Source organism: Stenella coeruleoalba (assembly GCF_951394435.1).
Source record: "Stenella coeruleoalba genome assembly, chromosome: 7".
NCBI lineage: Eukaryota > Metazoa > Chordata > Mammalia > Artiodactyla > Delphinidae > Stenella > Stenella coeruleoalba.
The window spans coordinates 56,307,498-56,324,385 of record NC_137153.1 but is presented as its reverse complement, the minus strand read 5'-3'; the positions used below and the strand labels follow the sequence as shown (position 1 = coordinate 56,324,385).

Here is a 16,888-nt window from a genome sequence, read left to right as displayed (position 1 = left end):
ATTAAAAGTTTTAAATTTAATTTTAGTTACTTTTTTCTACAGCAGGTTCTTATTAGTCATCCATTTTATACACATCAGGTTATACATGTCAATCCCAATCTCGCAATTCATCACACCACCTACCACCCACCCTCCTGCGGCTTTCCCCCCTTGGTGTCCATACGTTTGTTCTCTACATCTGTGTCTCAATTTCTGCCTGCAAACAGGTTCATCTGTACCATTTTTCTAGGTTCCACATATATGTGTTAATATACGATATTTGTTTTTCTCTTTCTGACTTACTTCACTCTGTATGACAGTCTCTAGATCCATCCATATCTCAACAAATGACCCAATTTCATTCCTTTGTATGGCTGAGTAATATTCCATTGTATACATGTACCACATCTTCTTTATCCATTCATCTGTTGATGGGCATTTAGGTTGCTTCCATGACCTGGCTATTGTAAATAGTGCTGCAGTGAACATTGAGGTGCATGTGTCTCTTTGAATTATGGTTTTCTCAGGGTATATGCCCAGTAGTGGGATTGCTGGATCATATGGTAATTCTATTTTTACTTTTTTAAGGAACCTCCGTACTGTTCTCCATAGTGGCTGTATCAATTTACATTCCCACCACCAATAGTGCAAGAGGGTTCCCTTTTCTCAACACCCTCTCCAGCATTTGTTGTTTGTAGATTTTCTGATGATGGCCATTCTAACTGGTGTGAGGTGATACCTCATTGTAGTTTTGATTTGCATTTCTCTAATAATTAGTGATGTCGAGCAGCTTTTCTTGTGCCTCTTGGCCATCTGTATGTCTTCTTTGGAGAAATGTCTGTTTAGGTTTTCTGCCCATTTTTGTATTGGGTTGTTTGTTTTTTTTAATATTGACATTTCTTTGGAGAAATGTCTGTTTAGGTTTTCTGCCCATTTTTGTATTGGGTTGTTTGTTTTTTTAACATTGGGTTGTTTGCATGAGCTGTTTATATATTTTGGAGATTAATCCTTTGTCCGTTGATTCATTTGCAAATATTTTCTCCCATTCTGAGGGTTGTCTTTTCATCTTGTTTATGGTTTGCTTTGCTGTGCAAAAGCTTTGAAGTTTCATTAGGTCCCATTTGTTTATTTTTGTTTTTATTTCCATTTCTCTAAGAGGTAGATCAAAAAAGATCTTGCTGTGATTTATGTCAAAGAGTGTTCTTCCTATGTTTTCCTCTAAGAGTTTTATAGTGTTTGGTCTTACATTTAGGTCTCTAATCCATTTTGAGTTTATTTTTGTGTATGGTGTTATAGAGTGTTCTAATTCCATTCTTTCACATGTAGCTGTCCAGTTTTCCCAGCACCACTTATTGAAGAGAATGTCTTTTCTCCATTGTATATCTTGGCCTCCTTTGTCATAGATTAGTTGACCATAGGTGTGTGGGTTTATCTGTGAGCTTTCTATCTTGTTCCATTGTTCTATATTTCTGTTTTTGTGCCAGTATCATATTTTCTTGATTACTGTAGCATTGTAGTATAGTCTGAAGTCAGGGAGCCTGCTTCCTCCAGCTCTGTTTATTCTCCTCAAGACTGCTTTGGCTATTCGAGGTCTTTTGTGTCTCCATACAAATTTTAAGATTTTTTGTTCTAGTTCTGTAAAAAATGCCATTGGTAATTTGATAGGGATTGCATTGAATCTGTAGGTTGCTTTGGGTAGTATAGTCATTTTCACAATATTGATACTTCCAATCCAAGAACATGGTATATCTCTCCATCTGTTGGTATCATCTTTAATTTCTTTCATCAGTGTCTTATAGTTTTCTGCATACAGGTCTTTTGTCTCCCTAGGTAGGTTTATTCCTAGATATTTTATTCTTTTTGTTGCAATAGTAAATGGAAGTGTTTCCTTAATTTCTCTTTCAGATTTTTCATCATTAGTGTATAGGAATTCCAGAGATTTCTGTGCATTAATTTTGTATCCTGCAACTTCACCAAATTCATTGATTAGCTCTAGTGGTTTTCTGGTGGCATTTTTAGGATTCTCTATGTATAGTATCATGACATCGGCAAACAGTGACAGTTTTACTTCTTCTTTTCCAATTTGTATTTCTTTATTTCTTTTTCTTCTCTGATTGCCATGGCTAGGACTTCCAAAACTATGTTGAATAATAATGGTGAGAGTGGGCATCCGTGTCTTGTTCCTGATCTTAGAGGAAATGCTTTCAATTTTTCACCATTGAGAATGATGTTTGCTGTGGGTTTGTCGTATATGGCCTTTATTATGTTGAGGTAGGTTCCCTCTGTGCCCACTTTCTGGAGAGATTTTATCATAAATTGGTGTTGAATTTTGTCAAAAGCTTTTTCTGCATCTATTGAGATGATCACATGGTTTTTATTCTTCAGTTTGTTAATATGGTGTATCACATTGATTGATTTGCGTATATTGAAGAATCCTTGCATCCCTGGGATAAATCCCACTTGATCATGGTGTATGATCCTTTTAATGTGTTGTTGGATTCTGTTTGCTAGTATTTTGTTGAGGATTTTTGCATCTATATTCATCAGTGATATTGGTCTGTAATTTTCTTTTTTTTGTAGTATCTTTCTCTGGTTTTGGTGTTAAGGTGATGGTGGCCTCATAGAATGAGTTTGGGAGTGTTCCTTCCTCTGCAATTCTTTGGAAGAGTTTGAGAAGGATGGGTGTTAGCTCTTCTCTAAATGTTTGATAGAATTCACCTGTGAAGCCATCTGGTTCTGGACTTCTGTTTGTTGGAATATTTTTAATCACAGTTTCAATTTAATTACTTGTGATTCATTTGTTCATATTTTCTATTTCTTCCTGGCTCAGTCTTGGAAGGTTATACCTTTCTAAGAATTTGTCCATTTCTTCCAGGTTGTCCATTTTATTGGCATAGAGTTGCTAGTAGTAGTCTCTTAGGATGCTTTGTATTTCTGCGGTGTCTGTTGTAACTTTTCCTTTTTCATTTCTAATTTTATTGACTTGAGTCCTCTCCCTCTTTTTTTTTTTTGCGGTACGCGGGCTTCTCACTGTTGTGGCCTCTCCCATTGTGGAGCAACAGGCTCTGGATGCGCAGGCTCAGCAGCCATGGCTTACGGGCACATCTGCTCTGCGGCATGTGGGATCCTCCTGGACCGAGGCATGAACCCATGTCCCCTTCATCGGCAGGCGGACTCTCAACCACTGCGCCACCAGGGAAGCCCAGTCCTGTCCCTCTTTTTCTTGATGAGTCTGGCTAATGGTTTATCAATTTTGTTTATCTTCTCAAAGAAACAGCTTTTAGTTTTGTTGATCTTTGCTATTGTTTTCTTTGTTTCTGTTTCATTTATTTCTACTCTGATCGTTATGATTTCTTTCCTTCTGCTAACTTTGGGTTTTGTTTGTTCTTCTTTCTCTGGTTCCTTTAGGTGTAAGGTTAGATTGTTTATTTGAGATTTTTCTTGTTTCTTGAGGTAGGCTTGTATAGCTATAAACTTCCCTCTTAGAACTGCTTTTGCTGCATCCCATAGGTTTTGGATCATCATGTTTTCATTGTCATTTGTCTCTAGGTATTTTTTGATTTCCTCTTTGATTTCTTCAGTGACCTCTTGGTTATTTAGTAACGTATTGTTTAGCCTCCACATGTTTGTGTTTTTTACGTTTTTTTCCCAGTAATTCATTTCTAGTCTCATAGCATTGTGGTCAGAAAAGATGCTTGATATGACTTCAATTTTCTTAAATTTACTGAAGCTTGATTTGTGACCCAAGATATGATCTATCCTGGAGAATGTTCCGTGTGCACTTGAGAAGAAAGTGTAATCTGCTGTTTTTGGGTGGAATGTCCTATAAATATCAATTAAATCTATCTGGTCTATTGTGTCATTTAAAGCTTCTGTTTCCTTATTTATTTTCATTTTGGATGATCTGTCCATTGGTGTAAGTCAGGTGTTAAAGTCTCCCATTATTATTGTGTTACTGTCAATTTCCTCTTTTAGAGCTGTTAGCAGTTGCCTTATGTGTTGAGGTGCTCCTATGTTGGGTGCATATATATTTATAATTGTTATATCTTCTTCTTGGATTGATCACTTGATCATTATGTAGTGTCTTTCCTTGTCTCTTGTAACATTCTTTATTTTAAAGTCTATTTTATCTGATATGAGTATTGCTGCTCCAGCTTTCTTTGGATTTCCATTTGCATGGAATATCTTTTTCCGTCCCCTCACTTTCAGTCTGTATGTGTCCCTAGGTCTGAAGTGGGTCTCTTGTAGACAGCGAATATATGGGTCTTGTTTTTGTATCCATTCAGCAAACCTGTGTCTTTTGGTTGGAGCATTTAATCTATTCACGTTTAAGGTAATTATCGATATGTATGTTCCTATGACCATTTTCTTAATTGTTTTGGGTTTGTTTTTGTAGGTCCTTCTCTTCTCTTGTGTTTCCCACTTAGAGAAGTTCCTTTAGTGGCTTAAAGTGAACTTTAAGCCACTAAGTTCCTTCTCTAAGGAACTAGTTGTAGAGCTAGTTTGGTGGTGCTGAATTCTCTTAGCTTTTGCTTGTCTGAAAAGCTTTTGATTTCTTTGTCAAATTTGAATGAGATCCTTGCTGGGTAGAGTAATCTTGGTTGTAGGTTCTTCCCTTTCATCACTTTAAGTATATCATGTCACTCCCTTCTGGCTTGTAGGGTTTCTGCTGAGAAATCAGCTCTTAACCTTATGGGAGTTCCCTTGAATGTTATTTGTCTTTTTTCCCTTGCTGATTTCACTAATTTTTCTTTGTCTTTAATCTTTGCCAATTGATTACTGTGTGTCTTGGAGTGTTTCTCCTTGGGTTTATCGTATATGGGGCTCTCTACACTTCCTGGACTTGGGTGGCTATTTCCTTTCCCATGTTAGGGAAGTTTTTGACTGTAATCTCTTCAAATATTTTCTCTAATCCTTTCTCTCTCTCTTCTCCTTCTGGGAGCCCTATAATGCGAATGTTGTTGCATTTAACGTTGTCCCATTTCTGTCTTCATTTCTTTCCATTCTTTTTTCTTTATTCTGTTCCACAGCAGTGAATTCCACCATTCTGTCTTCCAGGTCACTTATCTTTTCTTCTGCCTCAGTTATTCTGCTCTTGATTCCTTCCAGTGTAGTTTTCATTTAAGTTATTGTATTGTTCATCTCTGTTTGTTTGTTCTTTAATTCTTTCAGGTCTTTGTTAAACATTTCTTGCATCTTCTCCATCTTTGCCTGCATTCTTTTTCTGAGGTCCTGGATCATCTTCACTATCATTATTCTGAATTCTTTATTTGGAAGGTTGCCTATCTCCACTTCATTTAGTTGTTTTTCTGGGGTTTTATCTTGTTCCTTCATCTGGTATATAGCCCTCTGCCTTTTCATCTTGTCTATCTTTCTTTGAATGTGGTTTTTGTTTCACAGGCTTCAGGATTGCAGTTCTTCTTGCTTCTGCTCTCTGCCCTCTGGTGGATGAGGCTATCTAAGATGCTTGTGCAAGTTTCCTGATGGGAGGGACTGGTGGTGGGTAGAGCTGACTGTTGCTCTGGTGGGCAGAGCTCAGTAAAACTTTAATCCGCTTGACTGCTGATGGGTGGGGCTGGGTTCCCTCCCTGTTGGTTGTTTGGCCTGAGGCAACCCAACACTGGAGCCTACCTGGGCTCTTTGGTGGGGCTAATGGCAGACTCTGGGAGGGCTCACGCCAAGGAGTACTTCCCAGAACTTCTGCTGCCAGTGTCCTTGTCCCAACAGTGAGCCACAGCCATTCTCCACCTCTGCAGGAGACCCTCCAACTCTAGCAGGCAGGTCTGGTTCAGTCTCCCCTGGGGTCACTGCTCCTTCCCCTGGGTCCCAATGTGCACACTACTTTGTGTGTGCCCTCCAAGAGTGGAGTCTCTGTTCCCCCCAGTCTTATTGAAGATGTGCAATCAAATCCCACTAGTCTTCAAAGTCTGATTCTCTAGGAATTCCTCCTCCCGTTGCCAGAACCCCAGGTTGGGAAGCCTGATGTGGGGCTCAGAACCTTCACTCCAGTGGGTGGACTTCTGTGGTATAAGTGTTCTCCAGTTTGTGAGTTACCCACCCAGCAGTTATGGGATTTGATTTTACTGTGATAGCGCCCCTCCTACTGTCTCATTGTGACTTCTCCTTTGTCTTTGGATGTGGGGTATCTTTTTTGGTTGAGTTCCAGTGTCTTCCTGTCGATGATTGTCCAGCAGCTAGTTGTGATTCTGGTGTTCTCACAAGAGGGAGTGAGAGCACGTCCTTCTACTCCGCCATCTTGGTTCAGGGCCCAAGCCATCCTTTTTCAATTTTAATTTCATTTTAGTAGTTAGAAAGGACTTGGAACAGGCATATTCAAAGGAGATCACATAATTGTTTCATGTCTGCTTGCCACTAAAAGTGATAACTTTAGCAACTCAGAGTGTGACCTTGGAGGTAATATTGACCCACAGTTTCATATTTTAAAAACCTATTTAAAAGGTAGAAAAAATAATAGTTCATTGAACCAGTAGGAGTCTCAGAGATAACCTACTGTATTCCTCTCTTTTTACTGATGAGGAGAATTAAGCTCAGAGAAGTTAAGTGTAGTAGAATAAAATAGTGGCCAAAGCAAAGGCTCTGAGATCATTACACACCTGGGTTTGTTTCTTGATTCCACAATCGACTACTTGTGAGTCTTTGTCAGCTTATTTAACCTCTCAAGTCTTTAGCTTCCTCATTTGGGTTAGATGACAGCTAAATGGAGTAAGGCGTGAAATGCATCTAATGCAGTCTTGAAATAGCTTAGACACCTATAACAACAAAATTCTTATTTAAAATGTATTTCACAGACACTTACTGAGTGTGCTGTGTCAGGCATGTGCTACATTGTAGAGATATAATTTTGTGGAAGGCAGAATAATGGCCCCCCCAAAGTTATGCACAGAAACCTGTGAATGTGTTACCTTGCATGGCAAAAGAGACTATGCAGCTGTGATTGAGTTCTGGCTCTTGAGATGGGGAGTGTCTCCTGGATTGTCCAGGTGGGCCTAGTGTAAGCACAGGTGTCCTTTCAAAGTGAAAGAAGGAGGAGGGAGAGCCAGAGTCAGAGAGGGACATGTGATGATGGAAGCAGAGGTTGGAGTGATGCGGCTGTGAGCAATGGAATGCAGACATTCTCTAGAAGCTGGAAAAGGCAAGGAACAAGTTCTCCCCTAGAACCTCTGGAGGGAACACAGCTTTACTGACACTGTGGTTTTAGCCCTGTAAGACCCATTCCTGACTTCTGATTTTTACAATTGTAAGATACTAGATTTGTGTTGCTTTAAGCCACTAAGTTTGTGGTTATTTGGTACAGCAGCAATAGCAAACGAATATAATTTTAAAGAAGACACAGTCCCTAACTTCAGGGACACGATTATTACAGCTTAACCATTCTCTTTTGGCCTATGTTACCTATTCTCAATTCAGTGCTCTTTGTGCTGCAATAATATATCCCAGTTACCAGGCATTGACACATCAACATCATGACTTTTTACTATAACTTCATATCACCTGACACCGTACCTGTAATTTTGGGGGTTAGCATCAGGTGAACCATGTTACTACTGGCTTCAACCTCTCCCTATGCAAATATGTTTATGAAAGTCACAAGTTTGATAGTATTAACTATATTCTTTTTGAATATGCGTGAAGATATGCCCATACCCACTAAAATGATTGTTTCACATGGCCCCTCCCCTTAAATTACTTAGGACCCATCAGTGATGCCCATCAGTATTTTGGGACACCTAGCTGTACTCTTTGAGCATTTAGCAGGGTTTTCCTATCTTGGAGCTTTATGTTGGGGAATGTAGTTTGCTTTGATGAAGCATGGTTTAACCAGCATGACTACTAACCAGCATAACAGCAACAGTGGAAAGATGCCAGGAACTCGGTTCCTTGCTGATCTATGTATGATGTTATTAGGCATCCGTCTCTAGTCAGCTCTCCTGAGAGCCTGTAGATCTGTGTAACTTGGAAAAGGAGCGCAGTGCCTCAGCCTGTTTTGCACCCTCCCTCACAGAGGCAGCTCCACTCTTTCACTGCTTGCTAACACAGTTCTTCAATGCAAAACAACTCTCCAAAATTTTTTCTTTTAAAAAGAGATTTTATGTCAACATTCAAACTCCCAGATTTTGGTGTTGATTTAGGTAAACTAGCCAAATTCTTGCATGTCCCAAATAAAATGATGTGCTAGTGACTGGGGAAGACACGACACCACTGAACACATGATACAAATCCTCTCCAACTCTTCTGCAGTTACAGGAGTGCGTTGGAACAGCACACAGGAGGCTATAGATGGCAGCTTTGATAATGACACAGCTGATCAGACCAGGCCTAACTGAATTTTGTGTGGCTTTGAGGACTGAGGTTTTCTTATTTCTTTCCCTTCCATCAGGGGTAAAACATTCTCGAATCATCTCTCCACTGCATATGCCATGCTTATTTTTTCACCTCAGGAACACAGGCCTCTCTTTCCCCTCAGCCCTAATGTCTTCCATCGAGACCACAGTGAGGAAGGCGTCATGTGTCCCCATCCTGTCCCTCTTGGTCTAGTTTAGCAGAAAGAAGACAAGAGTCATAAGACCTGGATTGCCTACCTCGCTTGGTCACATAGCCACTGTGTCACCTTCAGCCGGATTCCAAACTTTCGTGAGTCTCTTTTCCCTTATTTATAAAATGGCAGGGGCTTCCCTGGTGGCGCAGTGGTTGGGAGTCTGCCTGCCAATGCGGGAGACACGGGTTCATGCCCCGGTCTGGGAGGATCCCACATGCCACTGGGCGGCTGGGCCCGTGAGCCATGGCCGCTGAGCCTGCGCGTCCGGAGCCTCTGCTCCGCGACGGGAGAGGCCACGACGGTGAGAGGCCCGCGTACCGCAAAAAAAAAAAAAAAAAAAAAAAATGGCAATAATCATACCTTGAAATGTTGGTAGTTCAAATAAAATTATACTGTGAACAAAGGACAAACTCCCGTAAAAGCTTTTTGCCAAACGTAAAGTGTCTCTCTTTGCCTTGACCCATGTTGTTGCCTAGCATCTCTTTAGACAAATATCCTGATTAGTCATTCGTTTACTCCCACAAATATAGAGAAACGTCACCAGATCCTGTGGGTCTTACCTTAAAACACTTACAGAGTTTAAGTAGTTTCACATTTTCACTTTGATGCAGTGTCATCTGGCCACTGCTTACCTCTGTAAATTTATGTCTCTTTGGCTTATACGTCTTTAGCCACACTGGCTTCTGATATGTCCCTAACCATACCAAGGTCATTTCCATCCCACAGGCTTTACAGTATACACTTGCTTTGACTAGAGCTCTCTTCCTCCTGCACAGCTGGATCCTTGTACCTTCACAGGACTAAGCTTATATGTCACCTTCTCAGAGACCCTTTCCTCAACTGCTTTATCAAAAAGAAATCTTTTTGTTTCATAATTCCTTATCACAGTAGCCTCTATATTTCCTTCATACAGCTGATCATAAACTATAATTAATCTTCTTGTCAACTGATAGCCAGTTTATTGTCTGCTGCCAGTAAAAAGTGAGCTCCATGAGGGTGGGGACCATTTCCTCTCTAGATTTAAGAATAAAGCTCAGTAAAGTAGGCGTTCATTCTGGCAAAACCATGCTGGTGCGTGGACCCTAAGGCCGTGATGGGGGTCAGTTGAGCAAGAGATTTAAATCCTCTTGTGGGCTTCTATTTAGGAAGATACTGTCCTCTGGGAAATATTGTTAATATTTCTTCTTCTTCAACACCCTCAGCATCTATCATAGGGCCTGACACACAGCTAGGCCTTGCTATGTTTTGGTTTGGATAGAATGAAATCTGCCTCTGTTTTCTGAAATGGACTGGCAGATGAACACGTAGCTGCTCCCTTGATCCCAGAGAGCTGGCATCTCATGACCTCTCCCCCCACCTCAGCAATTCAACCTCTGATGATGTGACACTCCTGGAAAGGCCTTCCTCTCCCCCTCACCCACTGCCTTGCACCGAATCCCTCTGAGTCTGTTGAAACACAGTAAGGGCTTTCCAACTTCTATACTACTTGTCGAAGGGAGTACTTATAAGAACTTCTTAAAAATAAAAATAATTGATGATAATACTCATAATGTGTTAAAACATATAGTATAACATGTACCAGCCACTATTCCAAGAGTTTTGCACATTAGTTTTTGAATATTAACTCATCTGATCCTAACAATAACTCCATGAGGTAGGTTATAATTATTTCCTCCACTTTGTAGCTAAGGAAACTGAGGCACTGAGGGGTTGAGGAACTTGTCAGTGACAAGGCTGGGACATGAGTCTGGTCAGCCTGTCTCGAGGGACCCTGTGCTTAGCAATTCAGCTGTAAATATTGCAGTTCCTAAAGACAGATCTTTTGGACCTGTCATTAGCCTTCCCTAAGCCAGATGGCATATTTATTCTCTAATTAAATGTTTAATTTTTTTACATAAGTAATGCATGACATAAATTCTTCTGTAAAGCAATTAACACCTTCAAATAAAGTAAAAGTTCCCCTTTGACCTCCTTTTATAGCCCTGAACTGCTTCTTCCTTCTCCATGGGTAGCCATTATACCCAGTTTTTTGTCTGTCCTTCCTAGCCTTTCCCTATGCATCTGCATGCACCTGTGTATTAACAGAAAATACAAACTATGGCTGTGGGTTTTTTTTTTCCAATTATACATAGAGAGCAACATGTATAAATAATTAAATCATTTAATTGTACATATTAAGCCCTTTCTCTGACAATACACATGTAGGTGGTCTTTTGCTAGCTGCAGGGCTGATGCTCAGCTGGGACACTGCAGTAGGGCTATACCTGTGGCTGACATTCTGAAACGCTTCTGTATCATTTGGTAAATAGTCTCTGCTGTTCTCCTAGGACCGGGACCAAAAATACATTCATGGGTCCACGAAAAAGTTTTAATTTTAATTTCTTTGAAAATCCGAAGAAAGAAATGAATATCATAATAATGACTTAATTCTGGGTACTGAGATTGTTGGTGATTTTTATATTCTTCTCAGTGCTTACCTATTTTTTCCAAACATCTACAATAAACATATGTTATGTGTGTAACAAGGGAGATGTTTTCAATTACGTTTACAGCAACATATCGATGAGAATGGAAAATGCACATCCTATAATGTTAAAGAGCAAAAAGCAGAAATTAAACAATATATAAACACAATTTGACCCACTTAGGTATAGATGCATTATATACAAGAAAAACAATGGAAGAAAATATACTGTGCAAAGCCTTGAGTAGACATCTCTTCGTTGTGGGATTATAGGTGATTTTTATTTTCTTTTATTTTTTCTGAATTTTCCAAGTTATTTTATAATGAAAACATATTATTGTTATAATCATAAAAAGTAAGAGTTAAAAAAATAATAATGACTTAAAAAATGAATCTAGCCAAGATGGATTTTTTTTTCTCTTTATACCAACATAGCCATAAAAAATACTTTTGGTGTTTTATGTAGGGCAGGGCCAACAAAGGCAAAAGTATCTTGAATAAATACCTAGGGCCCTGCCTGGTTCCTCTCCAGGATGCAGTAAGTACAGGGTCAATGCCTGGCAAAGCAGGGCCTTCCCAGGATCCATCCCATGTTTGGACTGGTGTCAGTTAGGACTGGTCAAGGCCATTCTCTATCTATGGGTGAACGTTTTTGAATATGACTAACATCCATGTTATTCTGAAGTGAAAAATGTGCTGCCTCATGCGAAGATATTTCTGATGCAAGCAGCAGACATTGACACAAATGAGCCTAAGCAAAACCAAGCATGTGGGTGGGGGATCTAAAGCAGAGAGTGGCTAGGCCAAGGAGGCCTGGAGGAGTTTCAGAAAACTTGCCAAGGAGCCAAGTGTCCATCCTCCTCGTCTCCAAGCCACAGGCCTCTCTGCTGCTTCCCTCTGCTTATCTGCTTCCACCCTCTCTCTCTTTGAACCATTTTCTCACTTCTCCTTTAGAGCTCTGCCATTAATGAGACTCACCTCCCACCCAGCAGTTTTGTTTCTCATTTCAAATTCCTACGTGAGACAGAATCGATTTCGCCTTGCTTATTAGGTCAGATGCTTATCGCTCATCCAGTAAGCTAGGGCCAGAGGCCAAGGAAATGGCAGCAGAGGGGGTGTGGGTGGTATTTGCACACACACTCCAAGATGTCAATGTCATCTCATCCCTTGATTATCCAGTCAACACACCCTTCTGCCCCCACATACAAAGCCATTGATGCCCCTGCTTAATGAGCCAACAGGCTTCTCGTACACAACTATAAATATAATCTCCCCATTCCCAGGGGGAGCAACACATAATTCCTTCCAGCTAATGAATGCAGAGGTCTTGTCACAGGGCCAAGGCTCTTGGAATCCACTATCTCCTGATGATATTTGTTTCTGGGTCCAAAATAACTATTCGACAAATGATTAGCTAAATGATAAATTTAACCACCATATATAAAACAAATGTGGTAGAAATATTAAGTGTCATAAATTTTTGTATACTTTAGCAGCAAACAGAGAAGTACAGGTGGAGGTTATACACTAAAAGAACACTTTTACACTGAATCATACAGAGGCAGTCTTTAGAAACGTTTCAGGTTTGTCTCAAAAATATTAAAGAATCAATTGCTCTCTCATAAAAGTTGACTTTTTTTTCAAAGTAACTTTCATACCTTCCTTGAACTTGCTTTAGCTTAGCCTCTTGGGAAATACTGTAATTTAGATTCTAAAGCCATCATGTTGTCTGTGATAATAGCTTGAAAAGTCACTAATTTCTTCACTATCTTATGACCAAATCAACAAAACCTCAATGATTGCTGTAGGGAATCTGTGCTTTATTCTAGACATCCACTCAGGAAAGAGGACTGACCTGACATCGGAGGCTTTACTTCCCCTGACGGGTAGGTAGATTAAGAACTCGAGCTTCATGTTTACAGGGCTAACAAAACAAAGGCGGGAATGGGATGAGCATTTAATAATGACAGAACATAAATTTGGAGAATTTTTTTTTCTTCACATCTTTATTGGAATATAATTGCTTTACAATGTTGTGTTAGTTTCTGCTGTAAAACAAAGTGAATCAGCTATATTCATACATATATCCCTATATCCCCTCCCTTTTGCGTCTCCCTCCCACCCTCCCTATCCCACCCCCCTAGGTGGTCACAAAGAGAACTTTGCTTTTGACTATAAATTAAAACCTAGGAGAATGACTCAAGTTGGCTGTAATATTCAGCAGAGTGGAATTGTTTTGTTAATTATCCATAGATATTTGAATATGATGCCCAATATGTCATAAGGAAGCAGTGTTTAATTTAAAACCTTGTACTTAAAAATGTTTATATCCCAATAGTATATGGAATCTGCAACCTCACCAAAAAGATGAAGGTAGTACTTGAATATAATTTTTAAATATTTACTCAGATCATTTTCCATCCTGATCACAAACTGTTTATATACACAAAATGTAACAATGACCAAAAAAAAAAAATATTCCAGAGTGTCCTCACAACAGAGATAGTGCCACATAACTTTGTAATGAAGGGTAATGTTGTAAGGTTAAGTCTTGGGGGAAGTATTCCTGTGTGTTTTCCCAGGAGGCTGGAATAAATATGGGGATGTATATAACATTACTGTTAGACCACATGCGCTACAGTGACCTGGCACAAGACAGCTGGCTTACACGTGCTCTGGCAAGTTGCGCCGGGAGGGCTTTTCTTTTTGTATTTCTAATATTGTGTGCATGCAATGATTGTAATGTGTTTTTTTTTTTTGTGCTGGGGTACACACTGCAGGCATTCCCTTTGGGCTGTGCAGTTTGACTTTGAATGGGGTTTCTGGAAACAGGTGACAGTCCTATTTTCTTCCTTAAGAGGTCCTCTGTTGTGAGTTGTGCCAGAGATTGTCAGCTGGAGCAGCTCTCTTTACCTTTCCATCAAAATTGAGGAGAGGAAACTTAAAGATAAAATGGACCCAAAAATTACCTTAGCGAAGCTTCAGCAGTGCCGCTCTGGTAAGATCAGCCAGGCCAAGGCAAGTGGGTCACAAAGGATTAGCAAAACTTTTATAAACGAAGAGACAATTATGCATATTCTTAATAGCCTTTAATGCAGAAGTGTGCCAGTGTTTATTTCTGAATCTGATGTACACTGCTTTTGCTGGTGGAATGAAATAAGCCTGCAGTGGAGGAGACAGTCCTGTAACGATATAGCCCAACGTGAACCACTGGGAATGTAGGAGAGGGCGTTTGCCTCACCTAGATGCCTGGCTGCTCTGTTGGGAATGAATCTGCTTGGAACTTGGCCATCTAAGGGCTGCTCTTCTAACACATGAAATGAAGAGAGGAGGGAGAAAAAAACAGCCGCCGGTACAACTGTGCTGAAATAACACTGTTGTTCGTTAGATTCTGACCATTCCCCGTAGTGCATTCTCGTTCGATGATGTAAAGTCGATCGGGTGTGGGAAGTCATACCATGAAGCACAGGAAATAGCTTAAATCTTTGGAAATGTTTTTAAGGTTAAATAAATGGGGAAATAACTCTAGTTAAAGTTGCCAACCACTTCAGAGTAATTTTTACTGGCAGATATTTGTTAATTGTTAGTGTTCCTCTGAAAACAGACACAACCAAGATATATTGGGGATAGCCTGCTCTCTGCGTGCAGTGTGCTTTTTTAAAGAGGCCGCGGTCACTTCATTGATTTCTCTCAGACTCAGTTCAGACTTCGGCAGCCTTCTGTGAATCAATCAGTGAATTAGGTATGTCTGACAGATCAGATAGTGTTACTGGGATTTCTAGTTGGATGATGATAAGCAGGTGAGATTTTAGGGGTTTTTGCTAAACATCAACTGTTGCCTTCTATAAAACCAATAGACACATGTCCAAACTGCTTTGATGGAAATGTTGCACCTATTTTGTCAACTGTTCTCATAAGATGAATGCAAGGAAATCATGGGATGTTGGTTTTGATGACAAAATAGGAATTCAAATCAAGATAGAAAGTGAAGCTTACTGGCTAAAAATGCTTGAAAAGCTGTACTATTCTGTAAGGCAGAAGTAGCCAACATGCTTATTTTACATAAAACCCGCAGTTTGTATGTGACCCTCATGATCACCAACTATTGATGGTATAGATCTAGGAAAACCAGGCTTCTTGGCTTCTTTTTTCTCTTCTGTCTCTTCAGTTTCTAGACATTTGTCTCCTTGATCTCAAGAGAGTAAAGCAGGGAAGGCAAAGGAATTAATTTCCAGATACCCTTTTGATATAGGTCAGAATCTGAGCCGGTACTCTGTACATATCATTACTATGGTTCATGGCACATGTCATATCTACTCTAACTATATGTTAATGTTTCTATTAGCCCTACTAGTCTATTAGTTCCTTAATGGTACCAGATCATGTTCAACACTCTCTTCCTTGTATCTAGAAGATGGTCTATTAATAGCACACTCTTAATTAGTGATTATTGAATAATTAAATGAACAATGAAAGGTCAGTATAATGTTTAAAATATGGCTGAGTCAACCCATTGCCCCTTACTATGTCTAAGTATGCTTAAAAAACAGTTTTATTGAGATATAATTCACATATCATAAAATTTACTTTTTCAAAATGTACAATTCAGTGGTTTTCAGTATATTCATAATGTTGTCCAAGTATCACCACTCTTTAACTCTTTAATTTTAGAACATTTTCATCACCTCAAAAAAGAAACCTGGTGCCCATTAGCATTTGTTTTCCATACCGTCCTCTTCCCAGGCCCTAGCAACCAATAGTTTACTTTCTGTCCCTATCGATGTGCCTATTCTGGACATTTCATATAATTAGAATCCTAAGATATGTGGTCTTTTGTGGCTGGTTCTTTTCAGTTAGTATAATGTTTTCAAGGTTTATCCATTTTGTACCATGAATCAATACTTCATTTCTTTTTATGGCTGAATACTATACCATTGCATGTATTGATATATACCATGGTGTGTATCCATCCATCAGTTTATGGACATTTCAGTGACCACTAAGAATAATGCTGCTATAAACATTCATGTACAAGTGTTTGTGTGGTTTTCAGTTCTCTTGGGTATATACCAAGGAGTAAAATTACTGGGTCAAATTATAACTCTATTTTTAACTTTTTGAGGAACTGACAAACTGCTTTCCAAAGCAGCTGCATCATTTTACAGTCCCACAGTGCATGAAGGTTCACATTTCTCCACATCTTCACCAGTACTTGTTAACTGTCTGTTGTTTTGAGTTTAGCCATCCTAGTGTATGTGAAGTGGTATCTCATTGTGGTTTTGACTTGCATTGGTTTTAACTTCCTGTGACTAATACTGTTGTACATCTTTCCATGTACTTATTGGCCATTTGATTATCTTCTTTGGAGAAATGTCTATTTGTATCTTTTGCCCATTTAAAAAATTGAGTTATTTGTTCTTTTATTGTTTAGTTGTAAGAGTTCTTTATATCTTCTGGATACAAGTTCCTTATCAGATATATGATTTTAAAATGTTTTCTCCCAATCTGTGGGCTACCTTTTCGCTTTCTTGATGGCATCCTTTGAAGCACAGAAGTTTTTCATTGATGAAGTCCAAATGCATCTAGTTTTTCCTTTGGTTTCTATGCTTTAGTTGTCATATCTAAGGAACTATTCACTAAATCAACATCACAAAGGTTTACACCTAAGTTTTCTTGTAACACTTGTGTAGTTTTATCTCTTAGATTTAGGTCTTTAATTCGCTTTGAGTTAATTTTTGTATTTGGTGTGAGGTAGGAGTCTAAGTTCATTCTTTTTCATGCAGTTATCCAGTTGTCCAAGTATGCTTTTAACATGTAGTGAATGTGTCAGCAGAAGTTGAGTGGTGTTTGAAAACATAATAATAAAACCTCAATACTTCATACTATAC

The 16,888-nt window shown here is 39.3% G+C and overlaps 1 protein-coding gene across 2 annotated transcripts in view; it reads left to right on the top strand.

Moving 5' to 3' along the window:
• Positions 1–16,888, top strand: part of SH3GL2 (SH3 domain containing GRB2 like 2, endophilin A1) — a 680,775-nt gene that overhangs the window by 367,969 nt on the left and 295,918 nt on the right. For both annotated transcript variants that reach the window (XR_013829292.1, XR_013829293.1), the window contains one exon: positions 12,830–12,886. The gene's annotated coding sequence lies outside the window, so the exon portion shown is untranslated. The remainder of the gene's footprint in view (positions 1–12,829; positions 12,887–16,888) is intronic.